This window comes from Apteryx mantelli, chromosome 2, assembly GCF_036417845.1.
Source record: "Apteryx mantelli isolate bAptMan1 chromosome 2, bAptMan1.hap1, whole genome shotgun sequence".
In the NCBI taxonomy this organism is placed as follows: domain Eukaryota; kingdom Metazoa; phylum Chordata; class Aves; order Apterygiformes; family Apterygidae; genus Apteryx; species Apteryx mantelli.
The window spans coordinates 155,468,672-155,488,435 of NC_089979.1; the positions used below are offsets into that span (position 1 = coordinate 155,468,672).

Below are 19,764 nucleotides of genomic sequence, written 5' to 3' on the forward strand. Positions count from 1 at the left end.
TATCCTGTGTAGCGGGTCCGTGTGCAATTTGGTGATGGGCTGAAAAGTAGAGGTGAAGCTGAGCAAAAAACACATGGGAAAGATAAAGATTTCATGGTGCCTCAGTCTTACAATTTTTTCTTACTCTGGCTCCTGTACTTTGCTTCTATTGATATCAAAAATGACATCAATATACAGGGAAGTGCATCTTTGAGAATTTTTAATTTGTAGAGAACATCTATGAGTCAGTGTAAAGATGTCATTCTTCTTGTTTTCTTCAGCAAAAGGGAGTTGGTGTTTAAAGTGTGTGTAAATGGACAGTATATGCAGTTAGGTTAGAAGCCCCTGCTCAGTGTGAGGTTGGAGGACAGGTCACTCAGCTTTGTGTGCAAACTTCTCACAGAAACTGCAAAGCCAGAAGAAGGCTCATGACTTATCAGGACTGACTAAGCACATGCAACAGGAGAAACTTGCTTCTTGGATAGTTCCTATTTTCCTGCTGCTTGTTCATTTTCCCCCCACCCTGCCTTTGCCATATTTGATTTGGAGTTTAGCGGGATATTCAGATGGACAAGGGATGCAGGTCCTTGCAATTCACTGGACCCAATTCTTAACAGCTTTCATAAAAGAAATTATTTTTGCTTATACCCTGCATTCTTATATTGCAACTTGCTTGTGTTCGTGATTGCTGGCACACTTTTTCAAATACTGGAGTAATAACATCTTAGAGAGGTGTTGAGGCAGTATTACTTGCAAGTAAATATCAATATTTTAATCCTGACCACTATACATAGTATAAAAGTTGTATTGAATTTGATATGAACAATACCTTTTCAGTATACCAATCTATTCCATTTTGTCCCCCCTACAGAAACTACCTAAATCTAGTGTTTTTAACAATAAAGAACCCATGTAGGTCGTCAGATGTTAGATCTCCTTCCTTCCCTTGCAATGTCTTTTATTTCTGAGCAACGTGGCAGTAACATGAGACCATGACAGCCTTCATAAAATGTGTTCTTTAGTGAACAAAAAAAGAGTATGAAATTTCTGATCAATGCTCTGAGGCGCTGTTCTTGCGTGGATAGTGTGTTACAAATGATAGACTACATGGTAACATTACAAAGGCATGTCTGCACACTTCCAGCCCATGCGCTAGGTGTCAAATGTAACTTCAGTGGTAGTGTTTTGAATTGTTAATTGTACTGTTGTTCTGTGCTGAAATTCTGGACCTAAATATTCATGAGGGAATCTGTTGTACAATATCTGACACTGGTGCCCTGCAATCTGGCCATTTAACCAAGTACAAACTCGGTTATTTGCGTGCTTCCAGTGCTGGCGTCTGGGAGTGGGAAGTCTCAGCCCCTGGATCCGGGGGTTTGTCTCTTTTCTCATTTTCTCTCTCCTTCTCTCTCTGCAGATCAAACATTCCCTGAAGGGTGGTAGAAGCAGGAGGAATGACACTCACTAATTTGAATTTCAGAAAACACCTAAACCACATTCTGATCTTCAGGTAAGTGTCTGTGAGCCACTTGGCTTTGACACTTGCTAAAACTTAATCACATATTTTTCTTGTGCTGAGCTGCTGTGCACAGACCAAAGAGATGCAGATGGGTGTGTGTGTGTGTGTGTGTGTGTGTGTGTGTGTGCACTAGTGCCTGTGGGGGAAGGAATACCTCATTTGTTTGCACAGAAGATGTGAAACAAAAACAATATCACTCTGGAAAATATGAGATCAGCTTATGAAAGAGGCAGGAAGATTTAGAGACAACTGAAAACCTTAAGCTACAGGTGTTCTGATGCTGCTGCTCTGTACGAGGCCTCAAGGAGGAAACATCTGGAAGCATGCAATTCACTAATTTGAGGCATTATTTTTGTGTACTCATTCTCCTCCTCCTCCCCCAAATCTGCTCTTGAAAAATATCCTCATGCATGTCATAGACTATAGCAAAGTCCCTCTTTCCGAGATGTTCTCTTAAGCAGTAACTGTCAAATATGAAGGAGAAGGAAAACGAACAGCATATTTTAAATGTTAATACTAACTAAACAGACTCTCTCTGTAAAGCTATGTATATCTCCAGAGTAGTTTGGAATAAATTATCTGTACTGTGAAACTCAGTGCTGGCTACATAATGGGTACAGGGTGTTGACTATTGACTCAAAATGGAATCTCAGGATTTAGATGTTGTGTCATAATTATCAGAGTGAAGGCGGCAAAATATTTCCTCTGCTTTCACCTACATTTAAAAACAAGTTAATTCCAGTCAGGATTGTGCTGCTGCTTATGGAGATATTTGAGCCATTGAGTTTTGCCAGCCTGAACACTTCTGGGCGTTTTGTTGTGCATGTTCTCACTCAAATATTGCACATGCTAAAAGGACTATGCTGGGATAGCAACCTGTGTTGGTGCTGATGCAGGATTGACTCACTGTCTACTTCAGACATCAGACTAAGATACAATGAGGCACACCAAAACTTAGGAGCCTGAGTTCCTCATAGAGTTGGTAGAAAGGGATGGGCAACTCTAAAGAGTGACTTGCGCAAACTGTCAAGTTAGATGGTATGAATACCCCTCTTGTATTTGTCTACAGCCTAAATATGTCTGACCAAGCACTGTTTCTATTAGTTTCTCGGTATGTTTACTAATAGCAAGTCAGCTGACATATTTTATGCTCACATGAATATGACTTAACGCACCAAATGGAAAAAATTCCCAAGCTTCCTGACACAGGTCCTCCATTGGACACAAGATGTATTTGCAGTTAGTACTGTGCTTATGACTGGTGAAAGGGGAAAATAAGAGATTATTAAATGCAACATGATGCAGAAACTGCAGATAGTGCATGACACTGCTGAACAGAGCAGAGGTGTGTGATCCCATAAATACACTTTCCACTGAGTAACTAGGATGTACCAGTCCTTCTGCATCCCATTTGCTCTCTGCAACAGGATGATTTTTTTACAAACACTTAACAGTCTTGAAATATGTAATATACTGCTGGCAGGTATAGCAACCTTGTCTAGCATGTTTAAAATGTGAAGTGTGTCATTTGTTCTCCACATTCTTGGTGCACAGTGCAGCAAAATGTGCTTAAACTGAAGCAGAGAATACTCAAGTGAGATATAAGAAAAACCTTTCTCCTGAAAGAGGTTGTGTGCAGAGGCTATAAAGTTGTCATTACTGAAAATCTTTCATGATGGAGAAACATGTCAGATCTGACATGCAGTACCGAACAGACCCTGAGCATGTCATGAATGTTAGTAGGAAGATGGTGGCATCAACAGTTGAGGCAGTATCTGGAATGAACACCTGAACCATCTTAAGGAGATAATTTGTTAATGCAGTTTTGGTTGAGTTTTTCTGAGGCCAGCATCAAGACTTCTTAATTTCAGTATTAGTGGTCTCTGGCTTCCTTGACATGCAACATTGCTTTACTAGCTGGGAGGAGCAAGGCAGTTTTTGTCAGTAGAGCGATCCAGGAGCTGCTCTCACTGCCAATTATTCTGACATTCTTCAGGAAGGGCTTGTTTACTAGAACAGTTTTCTTTGGTTATTTCCCACCTCAGAGTGGAGCATGATCCTTTTCACATGTGTTGCATGCACTATTTATAACTCAGCAATGAAAAATACAGTACCAGCAGAACCGACACGGTCATTCAATGCAATATATGCAATATATTTCTCATAAGACCCAGACATAATAAACTCAACCTGCTGATAAACATTTTGTGAATAAACACAACTAATCATAGTGATTAATTAACATGATCTCTTAGATTGTTAATAAAGGGAAGAAATATTGCGTAGCAGATGTCATAATGGGCTGGGGAAGGACTCTCCTGAATAAAGGTTTTATAGACTGTGGACACGTCACTTTGCCTCTTTGTGCTGAGAGAAGGCCTCAGAAATCAGACCATCTTCATGAAGGTATTGAATAATATATTCAAGTCAGGAAGTTCTGGAGGTGAGAATGTCATCTGCACTTCGTGATATTGCTGTCTTTTCTTAATAGTATCTAATGTGCCCTGGCATTTTTAATGGTGTTATAAAGCTTAATTAATATTTTTGAAGAGATAATTTATTACTGTTTTCTTATCTATTAGTAGATACATGGCATTTTATGGCATTCCTAAAAAGGCACTGTCTTCTTCTCAGTACAAAAACTGGGCCTTAAAGAGCTTACAGTGTAAATGTTGATTGTCACTGGAGAAGGAGTCTGGGCTTGCAAAACACAAGCTGGCAATGGATGGTGTGGAACTACTTGAAAGGAGCTTGGAAATTATATAATACCTCCCTTTCGATCTTTCTGACGTGTGTGTTCTTTCCAAATAAAGGAGATACAGGCTGGTCATCAATCACATCACATCCACAGATCACAACAGAGACCAAGAGGATAGGAAGAAAGGTGAGACCTTCTCCTTCCCACTTGCCAGGGATTTCTTCCTTCTCTTTGTAGCAGATTGCCTGTATTCCCACTGGAGTGACAATGCCCATCTTGACAGGGCACCATGCAAGACAAGGGGGAGAGGGAGCCCTAGCTCCTTGTTTGCAGCACACCGTGCAAGAGCTAGCTGCAGTTTTGCCCTCAAGGATCTTATTCTTGGTGACAAGCATTTATTTATGCAGGATGTTGCAACCCTGTTGTACAAACAGGGTGATTGAAATAGTTGGCAAGATAACTGGACCTCAAAACCCACTAGCCTTGCACCACTCTTGAAGGTGTCATCAAGGCTAAATCCCCTAACTGTCCAGGCTCCTACATCTTGCAGCAGCCTCTGAGGTGCTGTGAAAACTCCTTGCAAGGGGAAATTATGTTCCAGGGTGCTTCTCCCAGAAGTGCTCCTGCACTGCAGGGAACCCTGCACCAAGGAAGAGCTCCAGACCAGCTTATCCTTCCTCCATGCAAAGGTGCAGGCTCATGTGCTGCCAGGTGCAGGCACCGTCAGCCTGAGGGGGGTCCGTGGGAAGAACTGGTAACCACAGGATCTGTGTCCAGCTGCTTCCCTGGTTTCTTCCTCCTCCTACCCAGCCATGTGCTATGAGACCCTGGAAAACCAGGTGCCGTGGTGTACATTGGGCTACATGATGGGCTCAGAGCATGTGCATAGTATGGAAAAAGAAGATGAGGCTGAGTGATAGAAAGACTTGGTGCATGCAACAAGACCTGTGGCCAAAGTTTTTTGTTTGTGCGTGCTCCTAGGAGTTACAGCCTGGATATGTGGGGGTGCCTTCCATGTAGAGGCACACAGGATATTCTGGACACCCTCAGGAGCTTTCTGGTTGAGCAATGTAGACATGGCTAAGAAAAAAAAAATACAATTCCATTTTTATCTCAGTGGTGGAATATGAAATTCAAACCAAATCCACCTCTGAATATCCGTAATTTGCTTCCTGCTACAAAATATAGTAGACCAAACTTTCCTGGGATGAACAAGGCACACGAAATCTGAATCCAAATCTGAACTCTGCAGATTGAGCCAGGATCTACCTAGAAGGAAAACATAGCATTTATAATAAGAAATGGGTATTTGGTTAAAGGGGTGTAGTAGGTATTTGCAGAGGTGTCATACTGAAAGCTGAGCAGGTTGGTGTGTGGTCAAGTCAGGCTGCATTTCAACAGAGAGGTTCCACGTGTGTGTTACTGAGCCCAGCCGGCAGGCATTTCATAAATCCATCTACCTCTCCAAGCAAACCGGTCACTCATAGCTCGAAGGTCTGCTATATACACCTTGCATATTACAGGATGCATACAGGGTTTCATTGGGATGTTATTCACGAATGGATAAAATATAGACAAATTATATGAAGAAATGCTGAAAGAAAAGGAAAAGGTCTTCAGGAGGACAAGGACAACAAGGCAACACATGGGCAATCTAACAAGGCAACAGACCCAGACACAGCTCAAAAGCTGCCAACACAATTATTCTTGGACCCAGCTGTCTTAGCTGCGTTGGCATGTGGTCCAGCAACTGGGAACAGGGAACAATGACCTGAACAGCAGTAGGTTGTGGTTTTGTACTGCTCACCACAAGCCTTCTCTTTCCTGTCAGAAAGTATATGTGTTTGTTTTTAAAAATAACTTTAAAACCTCTCTCCGATCCTAATTTTGGTGACACTGATTTTGGAGAAATTCTGTGAGAGAAGTAAAGAAACTTTCTAAAATATTATTTTCTGTGAAGAGAAACAATGTGTCTGCAATAGCTCACTTTCTTTAGAAGATATGTATGTACATAGTTTTGTTCTAAGGCAAGTACAAGAATCCATGCTGACAATGTGGTCTCGTAAACTCTATTTTTCTCTTATAAATCTGCAAGGTGAGTGAAGTTTTGTGAGTGATTTCTGTGTGAGTTTTATGAATGCACAGCACCAGGGAAAGATAAAATATCAGCTGCTTTTAACAACAGTTATGCTTTGCCCCATTATTTTCCAGAATAAGATGTGTTATCAAAATAAAGGACTTTCAGGCAGAGTTTTAAGTAGAGAGGGTGAGCTCAGTGCATTTCCTTCTAATTGTTCTTGGACTTGGTCCTCCCCTCAGCTCTGTGAGCAGAATTTCTATTGATTTCATTGATGCTTTTCCGCCTAGATGTACAGCTCTGCCTAACAGCGCATGTGTGCCATTAAGGCACTATAAAGAGCTAGAGATGAAGGACATCACAGGCTTAATTAAAAATCCTTACATTATTTATCTTACAAGCATTAGGGTAGGAAGTGACAAAGACTTGGAGGTTACAACTAAGTAGAGAACATTTGGAGCTAGTTATATCAGTGAGACGGGGGGGCCACCTTGCCTGTTAATGGCCCAAGATCTAATTTTCACTACTTCAGCTCTATGAGAAACCTAGAGGAGTATCATATCCAGACTGCTTAAAGAATCTGTTTCCATATGGTATGCTGATACATATACTAAGGCTATAGATTTGTCCATAACCATGCTATATGACTGTGTGACGTAGGTACCATCATGAGCTTTACATAAATAATGACCCACTGAAAAATTCGGAGTGGGAATGAAAGTGATAAGAATTGAGATTCCCCAAATAATGGACAAGCTAGAGCTAAAAGCTGCAGGACACAGGAACCGATTTTTTTTTTTTTAATGTGAAGAAACAGAAAGCTCTTGAGCATGCAGTAACCTTAGAAGCCAATGTAATATGACCTACTCACGAAGGTATTCACATTTGGTGGGTATAATTAATAATTAAATTCTGGTCTCTTTGGAACAACAAAGTTTCTGGACAGAAAGTGAAGGTCTACTGTGAGAAATCTGTGAAGAGCATATATATCTACAGTTTTTATTTCTCTGCTTTATTCATTAGGCATGCTGCTAAGTTAAAGGAGTTTTAAATCCTTGTTTGTGGCAATCATTTTATTTTCAGTTTTCATGTTTGATTTACATTATAATAGCCTTAATAGAGATATCCATATAGCACTATAGTCTGTGCAATAGAGCAAGGTGTAGAAAGTTGCATACTGGTTGTTAATAATACTTTCTGTGCAATATATCTGAGACCAACTAATTTAAAACTGTGTTCCAAGCAGGATCAATATAGCAAATCAATCCTCACTGACATTTAGCTAACTCCTTAAAATTTTCAACAAGTAGGAAAATCTCTGTAGGCCTGTTACTCATTGCTTAGTTGCCCTTACACACAGAAAAATTACTTTCACCTCTAACCTAATTCTCCCTTATTGCAATCTTTTCTCTTTTCTAGAGGTTGTGGAAAACAATTTATTATCTTCTTTCACAAAAAATCTTGCTAAAAATTTGAAAACTGTTATCAAATCTCTTTCTAGGCTTCTCCCTCATGGAATAAGCAAGTTCTTTCAAGGTCTCCTGCTAGATCACCTTTTCTGGAAGTTCACTCTTATTTCTGTTCTTGGGACTTTCTCCAATTGGTCGATGTATTCCTTGGCATGTGATAACCTGTACTGGTCACAGGACTCCAGGTGAAGGATTACCAACGCTGAGTAGAGCAGAAGGAATGTTCTGAGTGTTCAACATATAATGTTCTCATTTTCTCTGATCCAGCATGATTACTTCTTATGCAATGTTATGACTTTATTGCTTGGTTGTGATCCCTTCTAATTGCTAGATTATTTTCTACACGATGCTTGTCTTGCCAGTCGTTCTCCAGCTTGTACTTATGCGGATAATTTTTCTTGCTCACATACATGTGGATTTATTTAATTCTGTTTTGTTGATTTCTCTAGTTCATGAAGATCATTTCAAATGTGCATCCTGTGTTCTGAAGGGTTTGAAGCCTTTATAGCTTCATGTCATTTTCAAGTGCAAAAAAGCATCTTAATCTGTCTTCCAGTTCATTAATGACTATAACGAATTGTATGTCATACAGACAGATTCTCACAAAACCTGACTGGATTCATCTTTCTCATTGATAGCTGTTCTTTGAATGAGATTTCCCAAGTAACTGTACACCTACCTTGAATCAGCTTGTTTATGGGAAACTCCTGTGAGACGATGTCAAAAGTCCAAATCCAGATGCATGACAATATTGATTCTTTTCTATCCTTAAAGCTTGTTATCTGCCATAGACAGAAATAAGTTTGTCCTGACAAGATTTGTTTATGAAAAATCCTTCTTGGCTCTTATTCACATCCTTGTTATATTCCAAGTTCTTACAAATAGATCTTTTCATTATTTGTTCCAATATTTTTCTGGTGATTGAAGTTAGGGTCTCTCCTCCTTTTTGACATTTTAGATATAAGTAAATGTTTGTCTTTTCTAGTCTTCTGAAGTCTATATTCCTAAAGTTGCTAAAGATAATTGGTGATGGCTCTGAAACTATTTCTTATGTTCTCAGTGCTAAATTATGTAAGGGGTAGTCAATTTGAACACTACTACATTATCTATATAGATTCTAGCCTTATGCTTTCCTTCCTCTAGCCTGATTTTCACCCCTATATCTACAATTTTAATGGGGTTGGCTCTGACATCAAAACCGATCTTTTAAGCAGAGGCAGGAGCGAAAAAATCATTCAACACTTTCAAGTTACAGTGGTAGTACTGTAACTACGATAGTCTAAGAATACAAGCAAGGAAAGATTGTGGGAAAAGGCAATGTCTTTTATTAGATCAACTGATTTAGCTGCAAAATAAAGAAAAATATGTTCCTCAGGAGCTGGGTTTGTGTTCCTGAAAGCTTATGTATTTTTTTCTACTTAATTAGTTGGTCAAATAAAAAATATTACCTCTCTCCGCAAACCCTGCATCAAATTCAACACTTGCTGCTTGATTGTAATTAACTTCATATTGTGGTTAGATATTAGATTCTTTGATTTTTCTCTTGTTAATAATGCACTTGAAAGTTTTTTCTCATGATGCATTATGTCTCTTGCAAATTCTATCACAATTCTGTGTCTGGGCTTATATGAGTTTTTTTCTATATATGTTTGTGCTATCCTTTTACACTGGCCTTTAGTAATTTGTCCTAAATCACACAGTTTTCTTTCTCTCTTTCTCTCTTCTCTCTCCCTTTCTCTCTTTCTCTCTTTCTCTCTTTCTCTCTTTCTCTCTTTCTCTCTTTCTCTCTTTCTCTCTTTCTCTCTTTCTCTCTTTCTCTCTTTCTCTCTTTCTCTCTTTCTCTCTTTCTCTCTTTCTCTCCTTTTAACCATGCTTTTTTCATGGTTCTTTATTGACTACTGGGTCTTTGAGGAATGCATGATCAGGCCAAACTGGTGTCCCACAGCACTTCCTCCCTTTCCCTCCCTCTGAGGTAGCTGGCATGGTACAGATGCTGGTATGAGTGCAGGATGAGTTCCTCCAGTGAAGTGAAGGGTGAAGATTTCAAGAAGTGCTTGCAGTTAAAACAGAAACTTGAGCCAAATGAGAAGTCAGGACAGATCTTCTGAAAGGAAAAAGAATGATCTTGATGGTTGCTATTTTAATACTTAAATTTCATTCCCTGTAGAGTATACTAGAGAAGCATATTGCTAACTGTCTGAAGTTGTTTTTAGGCAACTTATTGATTTGGTGTTTTTCTCTGTGTAAATAGTGAAGAAGGACTAATAAAACTGGCCTGAGCAAGTTAATGGCATCAGATGTTGTAGATGCATGGATTTTAACCAGATGAACCTGACTGCCTTTTTTTATTTGTCTACAGAATTTTGAATTCGGTGATCATGGAAAAAAACCCATGTGCTACAGCAATGGATCATTTGAGAACTATGTATCATAAAACACTCCTCTGTGCACCAATTAAAACATGTTTGGCTAAAAGTTCTCATAAGTACAAAGCTACTAAGTATATCATAACCAAATCAAGAGAATAGCTTTTAGAGTCACAGTATGCTTTTGAGCAGCTGTCGTGCTTCATTGCTGAAGTGGCAGTTTTTCAGCTGTGTGTAAGAGATACAGAGCCATAGTTCAAGGATGTCACTTTCTTATGCACTTGCTTTCCCAAGGGTAACTGGACACCTAAGTAAGTCGGGCTAGTTTCAAACCTCCTTTCATTTTTATCAGGGCTAACTGTGAGATATTCTAAATATTTCATGTACACTGCTGGAGCCTCAAGAGTCCAAGAAGTAGTTTATAAAAGAAATGACCCTACATATCTGTTTATATGAATATGGAATTTTAAATGTGTGTATAAACATGGAATCTTTTGGCATTCTCTTAAAGGTAGCAAAATATTCTACAAATAGGAAGCCAAACAAAAGTAAGTGTCAAAAGTTACCATTATTTTTGAATCCTTGGAGACTTGCTAGCAGTGATCTCTGCTCATTGTGTTAGTTCCCTCCTGCTACTTGTCCAGTCTGGTCACCTCTCTTTACTTTTATAGGGTGTTGTGGTAAATGAAAGAGGATTGTACTTCCATTGGTGTGTCTATCTAGCTCTGCTTTTTTTTTTTTTCCCTCTTCAAAATTCACCTCAGATTCTCTTCTGCTCAATGATGAGTGCTGGGGCTAAGGTTACACCTTATGCATATAAGGAATTACATGAAGTGTAATGCATTCCGGTGTTTATTGTAATAAATTGAAGACAGCATATTCCTTGGGCTCAGAGCAGAATCACCATACACACAACTCAAAAAATTGTGAAGTCCAGCAAGCATGTTAACAAGTAATGTATGATGAGATTGGCTCTAAAGGGGTGCCATACTTTGCCCATAGCTTAAACTTATTCATCCTTGACTTCACACTTGATAAACAAGGTATAAAATATACATTAGGAACAAGAGCACATTTCAATCCACTGCAAACATAGATCACTAGAGGGAATAAATCATAACCCAGACAACTATGTTTTCCTCCTTCTGCTTCCTCTCCAAGCTCAGTTAAGACTCAACATGTTTTTTCTTCTCCCTATTTCCCTTTTATCTGCTCTCCTTCTTGTGTTTCCATGTTCTTCCCCCTATCTTTGCCTTTATCTGATGAGGCTAGTACTGTAGGATAATGAGGTAATTCCTGGTAGTGTTGGAAGTCCCAGACACCTGGATTATATATATATATATATTTGTGTATGTATGTATGTATTATATATACGTATACACACACACACACACACACACACACACATATATATATATAAAATTTTTTTCTATCCCAGACTGTGTCAAATAAGACCTGATTACCCTTGGGTATTTCAGTGGTATCTGTTCAGGTTAAGTTATTTTTCTGGGATCTGATGCAGTTTCTGGGCACTGCAAAATATGTAAATGCCCTTCTTTAGACACAGGGATTTTGGTTTGAAAATTCAGATCTAGATGAATGGCTAGGAAATACCCTAGATGTATAACAAACAGAAGTGTTTCAGGTTTGTCTTCCATCCCATCCAACACTTTACAGATGTCTAACCCCCAGCTCTCTTTCTTGGCATGGATCCAGTTCTGATTTGGCACTGATTCACTCTCCTTATGCAGTGAATACTCCCAGTCTAGTGAATTTTTAAATACAAACTGCTTTACATACACTTTTACATATTAACCCCCCCCAGCCTCAAACGTAACCCTTCCCCAACAAAATTTTGCACAAAATACCATTCCAGAAGACTAATTGTTTCAGCAGTCTAATCTAAATTAGGTCTCAAAGTAGTTTCCATTTTTTTGAATTTTATGTAGCCATTAGAATTGCATGATTATTTCTTAAAACATTGAATTAATTTAGATTCAATAAAGTAATTACATCCAGCAAAGGGATTAGCAATTTAACAGACCTCCAAAAAAGCTAATTACATGGCCAGTAATTTAGCTGGCTGTGTGATGATTCAACTCAGATTCCTATTTCTTAAGTTTTTGCGGACTCGCTTTTCTCCCTTGTTGCGTGAATAGCAAGTTTACATGCAAATACTTGCTTCTCTGTGATGGAGGCCTGTGCTGCTTTGGGCCAAAACTGATTGCTGAAGTTACATGACTGAAATGCCTCAGGTAAAAAAAAAATCACTAAAAAGAAAAATGTTCAGTAGACAGCTATGTAAAGTTTGCTGCTATGTAAAGTTTGCAGCTATGTAAAGTTTGACAGTCGCTAATGCTCCCAGGATGGAAGAGGTTCTGCAAATAAGGTCAATAGAATTAACACTCAATTACCCCTTAAATGTCAAAGAGGGTGCCAGGCATAGTTCTGACAACATTTGGAGATGATCATAATTGCAAGCCACCTGCTACAGGAGCATATGTTGTTAGATGCTTTTTCTTCTTTAAAATAACTGCTCATCAGCTTAACGTTGTGAGCTCACTCAGTCATATGTCATAGTGTTTAACAGCATGCTCGGCCGTATACTGTGTAAAGTCCCTAGTCCTCCTTTTTGGTTCAAATTTCCCTGCTGACATAAACTGTCATTGCTCCATTGGAGTTGGTGGAGTCCTAGGGAATTACACCAGCTGAGGTTGTTCTGGTTTATGCATCAATCCATAGACATGGAGACAATGTAAATCCTTTTGCATGTGTATTAAATAAATGGTTTACATTAATATATATTGAAGTAGATACTGCCGTTCTCATTTCAGTAAAACACTGTGTTTTAGATTCTGATACAAAGCCTGTTGAGATCAAGGAGGTTTTCAATTAACATCAGGGGGTTTTGGCTCAGGCTTTAGTCAAACCTTTATGAAATACACAATTTATTTCTAGCCTTTGTTAAAATATCTTCCAGTGGTATTTTCCCCTTATTTAACTCCTAACTCTGTTTTGTATCCCATACTTTTTCTTTGAAGAAAAAAAATTGAACAAGAGTAAGCAGGGCTGCAAAGAGTCTCTGACGGAGATGTCACACAGTCAGTCATTCATCCATTTACTAGCTCAGCAGTACAAAAACTGACTCATATGTTTCCCTTTTTCAGTTTTCATTGTCTTCTCCCCACCCTCAGCCCTTGCTATCAGTCTCAGCAAGTAGCTGGTATTAAAGACCTCCTCCTGCCTTTCAACAGGGGAAAAAAAATTAAGTTTTTTTTTTTTTTGGTGATTGTCCCAGTTTAGTCCCTAAGTCTCAATGGGGTTGTGCAATCTGAAATCTGACCTTTTCAAATTGGGTTTGAAGAATGAAATCACAGAAGAAAACCCTTTCTTCACATTTTTGTTCATATGCTTTGTGGCTTGCCTACAGTATCCGAGAGTTCAATTAGGCAGCGTGTAATTGACAGGTTCCTGAGTTAAATAGCTGGGATGGGATCATATACTTAAAATAGCTTTAAAAGAAAACCTGTAGACAGACAATCAGTCAGACAATCTTTTCAGGCACTTGGAAAACCCCTATTTTCCTAAGCACTTACCCTGCAAATGATCTGGAAGTCTTGCACGTAAAGTAGTTTAATATAATAGATTGCTTGGAGGCAGTTAACGTGCAAACGTACCCCTTGATTTAATATCTAGGAGGCAGTTTTTGAAGTTATTTTTTTCAGAAATATCATTGTTGCTCATTATTAGTGTGACATCACTTTCCCATACCTAGTGAGATATTCATACTCCGTATGCACTGATTTTTACCTTCTTTAAGATCAAAGTCTCATTTCTTCTGAATTCAAGCCCAAGTTCATTTGCAGTGAGGAAAAATTTACCAACAAAGCAAAAGAAAAAGGCAAAAGAAATTTCCTGTCTTTCACTGTTGCTAGGCTTTGCAATTTGTCAGGCTGGATAAAACTACCCTATTTTATTGCTGCTATACTGTGGTAGAAGTATCAGTTCCTGAACTAGTGTTTGCCTGGAAAAACAGAAAAGAAAGTCTTGCTTTCCTGCTCTTGAAAGAGTGTCATTGCATTAATGTACTATTGTCCATTTTTATTCTTGCAATTACAAATTTAGGCTTTTAAGCTGAGAATTTCAGAAGTGATGAATGACTTCTGGGTACCTCAGCCTTTGAGCTTAAGACATCTTACAAAGTCCCTATTATCCGAAAGAGCCTAATTGATCAGGGACTGTAAAAATGGAACAACTATCTTTAGTTCCGGCTTTTTTTTTTTTTCAACAAACCTGGATAGTATGAGAACTCTTTTCCGTTTGTACAGAGCTCACTAGTTAGAGCATTTTACCAGCATGTGGAAGACCATAGTTTAGTTCCTTAATTTTGTGGATTTAAATCCACGTTTCTTACCTTTGAAGACAGTGCCCTATCACAGCTCTAGTCTAAAGAGAAAATACTTTCTATCCTGTCTTTTGAAGCTGTTCTACTTACAAAAACCCTCCAGGATCCACTGAATCAGAGGAGGGTTGGATGCTTCCCCTGGACAGTCACTTTTGGTCTTTCCCTGTCACTTGGGAGGGGATCCATTTCCAAGTAGGTCCTTCTAGAGCTGAGAAGGACAGCTTTCAGTCTTCACAAGCAGAAAGAGGTAAACTGAACCAGAGCTTTCCCAGACCCAAAGTGAATATACAATGTGATATTTTGTGTATGAGGCCATGGAGTATCCTGCAGCTGTGACTTTGAATTACTCAGGAGAAGGTTCCGTGTTTTTTAATCCCAGTCTGGAGCTCACTGAGTCCCAGAGAGGAGTGGGATTTTGTGGTGGCATGTCCTTATTCTAAGTATTTCTATCAGCGAGCTCTAAGCAGATCCTACACAGCATGCTATGTTTGTGATCATTTCCCACCGTCAGGAAGGAAGTGGAGACCAGAACATCCAAACACAGCCTTATGTCTTTTTATAAATCAGTGGTGCACCCACATCTTAAAAGCTGTCCACAGTTTTGGTATTCCTTCTGAAAAAACGTATTCTACAGCAAGAATATTTAGAGAGAAGAACAAGAAGTATAGTAATAGATATGAAACAGTTTTCATGTGAAGATAAACTAAATAGACTAGGACTCTTCATTTTAGAGAAGAAACATTTGATTAGAGGCCGTAGGGATATGAGAGAGGCCTAGAAAGTCATGAACAGAGAAGGCGATGGGGAATCATTTTTCTTTATTTTTCAGAATACAAGAACCAGTAAAACTACTGAAACAGCAGGAACCAGACAAAGCCATACATGGAACATTTTGCTACAAAGTGTTAAGGAGACCAAAAATATAAGTGGATTTTATATTATATATATGAGTATGTGTGTATACATACACATACTCTCTCCCCAGTATATATATAGATAGCTATTACTATGATTTTTCTGATTCAGTCTCCAGGGGTGGAAATTTCTAAACCTCTAGTTGCCAAAAGCTGAGAGGATATATCAGAAGCTTACTCTTATGCTTGATCTGTTTCTAATATTCTTTCCCTCAGCAGTTCATTTTTCTTAGGAACCCTTTATTCTCCCCCATCCACTGTGCAGAAAACTGAGTCACGTAACAGCGGGTTCCAGGTTCAGCATAGCGGGGCACTGGGAGAAGAAGGTAGCACAGACTGCTCCAACCAGTATTGCGCAGAGCTATCTTTAGCAAAGACACAGGAAACCCATGAATTCAGGGGGCATTAAGCAGGACTGAGTCTGCAGGGATTGGGGCTGAGCTGAAGAGCATTTCAAGCAGTTAAGTTGCAATAGCTGAAGAGGAACTCTGCTTTTAGCAAAGAAATCATAGAAAGCTTTTCAGAGCAAAGTAACTAGGTTTCTAGCCTGCCGACAAAACTAGTACAATGCAAAAGATAGGGAGGATCCTTAAAGTTACTTTTCTGTGTTAATTTTTTTCCAATATTGTATTCTTTTGCTTTAGTATTTTACCTTGATAGTACAAATAAGACTCATTCTTTTTTCTCAGTCTTACCTAGTAATAAGGGTGGTCTTTGAGTGAGCTGATATATGCAGGGAATTCCATTCTCTGGGAGAAGTGAACAAGTAAGCTGAGCGACGTGAATTACTCCTGAGCTGCCTTCTCCCTGGCTCATGTTGCGGTGCTCCCAAGTGTTCATGTGAATGCTTTCCTCCATCTTGTCAGAGAGGATTTGGGTAAAAGTGATATCCAGTGTGAATTTTGGATAGGACAGCCTCCTTTAGCACTTTGGGATGTCAGTTTATTACTCTGGAATAGTCCTACTTCTTTTACAGACATAGTACACTCCTGCTTGTTAGTTGACCATATTTTCTAAACAACTGGTAGACTAATGAGATAACATTTGACTTTAAAAAAGTGTTTGGATAACAAGCTGGCTAGGTTTAAATCTAACTTTCCTAATCAACACAGCACACACATTTTGCTTGAGATATTTTCTGAAAGTAAACTTTTTGGAACTGAAATTTTTGAGACAGGAGGAGCAGCAATATTGGGTGAATATCTAAGATATTTCTTTCTATTTCTCTCTTTGCAGTTTAATGCAATGTTATGATATTAACAGCCCCAGGCTTATGACAACTTTTTGTATGTTACAGAATGAGTTAGGAACGTCAGTGTGAGACAACAAGGAGATTTACAAACAGTTATAAACTATATCAGGAGAATCGGTAACCTGAGGACTGGCATAATCTCACTGAGAAATTATTCCATTTTCCTCATGTGCTGTAAATGATTATTTACATGATATTTCAGCACCATAGTGAGTGTGAAATACCCAGCTGTCCAGTACAAGGACTTGCAGATTTTCAGGAAAGGTGAAGAAAAAGAGCTGGGTGGGGAATTTTTAGTTTGCTCTTTCAAAATTTTTAGCTTGTTCTGATAGGAAGAGAAGATAATAGTATTGAAGAAAAGCAAGAAGCATTTAAAAATTTGAGTAGTTTGTTTTCCATAAGGTGTGGGGTTTAAACTATAAGTCCTAAAACCTCTTTTCTATTAATGTGTTCTGCAGGGCGTGCTCCACTTACTTGATGGCATTTTTCATCACACAGTGATATTTCTTCCAGAGGTCTCAGTGCCCTAAGCCAATTAGGTAATTATTATCACCCTGCTATGATCAAGAGGCAGAGGAGGAACTAAACCCCGCATTTCTAGGTCTTCTAGAGGTAAATATCTTGCATGTATTTGTCCACTTCCAGTCTACTCATATCTGATTTTCTTTGGGAAAATAAAGCTAATATAGCTCCAAAAAACCAAAAGCCATCCAAAAATGTCGCCTCCCAAGTAGGATTTGACTCATCTCAGCCTAAAATAAACATTTAAAGTTTGTTAAATGAATTTTGCCTGAAAATGCTTATATCTTTCCAACCAATTATTAAGAATACCTATTGGTATCCATCTCCCACCACTGCTTGGTAGAAATAGTGCAATCATTGCGTCCAGAGTCCGTATGCAATGGGAAGTCACAAGTAGGAATCCTGATGAAAGAAGAGATTATCTTATTCCATACCACTGACACTGATAAAGCGGTTTGATTTGTATGTTCCAGTTTGCTGTACACATCCTATATTGTAATATTAAAAAGTAAAGCTTCTTTATGTTCGTCTAGCAGCATTTGGCGCACTTGAAGAAAAGAAAAATTTTTCTTTCCCAGAGAGAAAGGAAAGGGTTTAAAGATAAGTAAAAAACAATCTGGGAATCTGGCCAGTAGTGCAGATTGGGAGACTTCTCAGAGGAACAGAAGTCTTGTTTGCAACAAGGAGCAGACCCAAAATGAACCTTCAGAGGTGATGGGGAGGAGAAGAATTTTCTTGGAAAGAGATGATGTGAAGTCAGTGTAATCCAGGAAGTCACTGAAACTTTTTAGACTTCAAATCAGGGCTGTCCAAAAACATCAAAGCAAAACAAAACACCCCCAGCCTCCTTCAGGTTCTCCCTGGGAAGGAGCAGATTTGTTTTCAAAGCTTTTATTTTATCTGTCTCACCCCTCAATTCTGAGTCGTCTCCATTTAAAGAATATTGTTCTATTTTATTGTCAATGGTGCTAATAAAGCTTAAGTTTAGAGGCTGGAAGCCTTTTAGTATCTTCCGGCATGCTCCTTTTTAAGGCAAAGGGGCAACAGTCCCATAACTGGTTCCAACACCTACAGTAATAGTGTAGGTATATCTGTCAGAGTCATGATTACGGCTGCATATTTCGCTTTTCTACTATTAAAGATTTGCTCCCTCATTAATGACCAGATTTTACCATTTGTCATGTCCCTGTTATGAAGCAATGTTCTAGCTGTTTACTGCTTCTCTGTGTGCTGAGGGTTAAGTACATTTCAGCTGTATATTCTGCAGACAAGGCGCCAAGTTTTTTGGCACGCCATGTTAGATACCATATACAAGCAGTGTATAGAACTTATTTATTTTTTACTCTCCTATCACACAATAGGTGCTGAATTTTTTGCTGTGCTTGAATGCTTGAATGAGTTATGCAACACACAAGATAATTTCTGAACTCCCTAGAAATATGAGCAGTGCCAGAGCAGAAGTCAGCATTAGACCTGAAATGTACCCATTTCATGTGCCCTGAAATGGTAGAGACCTCTGGATGGAAAGTACTCTCACTGAGTTAGTGGTGAAGGAGGAAGGGGAAAAGCTCTCCTGGGGCAGGTGGAAGGACTGGTTCACTGAGAGTGAGGATTGACATCACTGGGTGACTCAGTGCAAATCTCACTTATGTTCAGATACGTGTTTATACTCATCTTCACTTCAGTTATCTCCCTGCAGTAAGTGAGTGGCATTTTAAACTCGGGAGCATGCCTAGCCCCTGAGGAATACTATTGCAAAAACTCAGTTCACAGTCTGTGTGTGTTTCTTTCACATGTGCTTGTCTCGTTAGAGCCACTTGAAGTCCCCACCAGCCTGAATGAAACAGGAATAGGAGAACAGGATATTTTATGAGGAAAACTATTGCGCCGTAGACCATAGAGCTACACGTTCATACTTTCACACAAGGCACTCATAATTGTACAAAGGTTTCCCCAGGTCCCTCTCATAAATGATGTGAGGCTAAGTTTTGAGAGAAGAAAAGAACATTTAACTGAAGACTTTCCTTGTGGTGAGAGTTGGCCAGTGTTTTAGCAGAAGCAATTTAATCTCTCCTCAACGTCTTAGGGACTGCCTGATTAAAGCACCCCTCTGTGCTCTCCTGTGGCTGCTGACCTTGTCTGGGCAGGATTGCTGCTGCTTCAGAGCAGCTTCGTGGATTCTGTGTCTGGATTTAGCGACATTCAACATAAATGAAGAGCAGGCAGGTAAGACTGCTGTGGAAAGTGGCTTTGTCTTAATGCTTTTTTTGAGAGATAGCACTGCTGGGCCCCTTCCATTGTACATGCTGGAGCACAGAGCAACTGTTCAGGCTAATGATCAAATGAAGAAATGCCATCAGCTCCTTGAAGTCTGAACCATTAAAAGGGATGCATATGGTAGGAGACTACAAGCCCAGCCTTGCACGTCTCTAGAAGTCAGAGGGAGGCTCTTCTAACTACACAGGCCTTTTGAATTAATTTAACTTTTAGACATCAAAAGGTAGACAAAATATATAAACAGACAAAATATATGAAGAAAGTAATAACTGAATTGTAAGACTGC

At 39.1% G+C, this 19,764-nt stretch overlaps 1 long non-coding RNA gene across 1 annotated transcript; it reads left to right on the forward strand.

The window, feature by feature from the left end:
• Positions 1-1,414: 1,414 nt before the first annotated feature.
• On the forward strand, positions 1,415-19,410 carry LOC106489977 (uncharacterized). Its single transcript, XR_001293507.2, has 4 exons — positions 1,415-1,489; positions 4,312-4,382; positions 17,138-17,291; positions 19,288-19,410. It is a non-coding gene; the product is annotated as an uncharacterized lncRNA (long non-coding RNA).
• Positions 19,411-19,764: the final 354 nt, after the last annotated feature.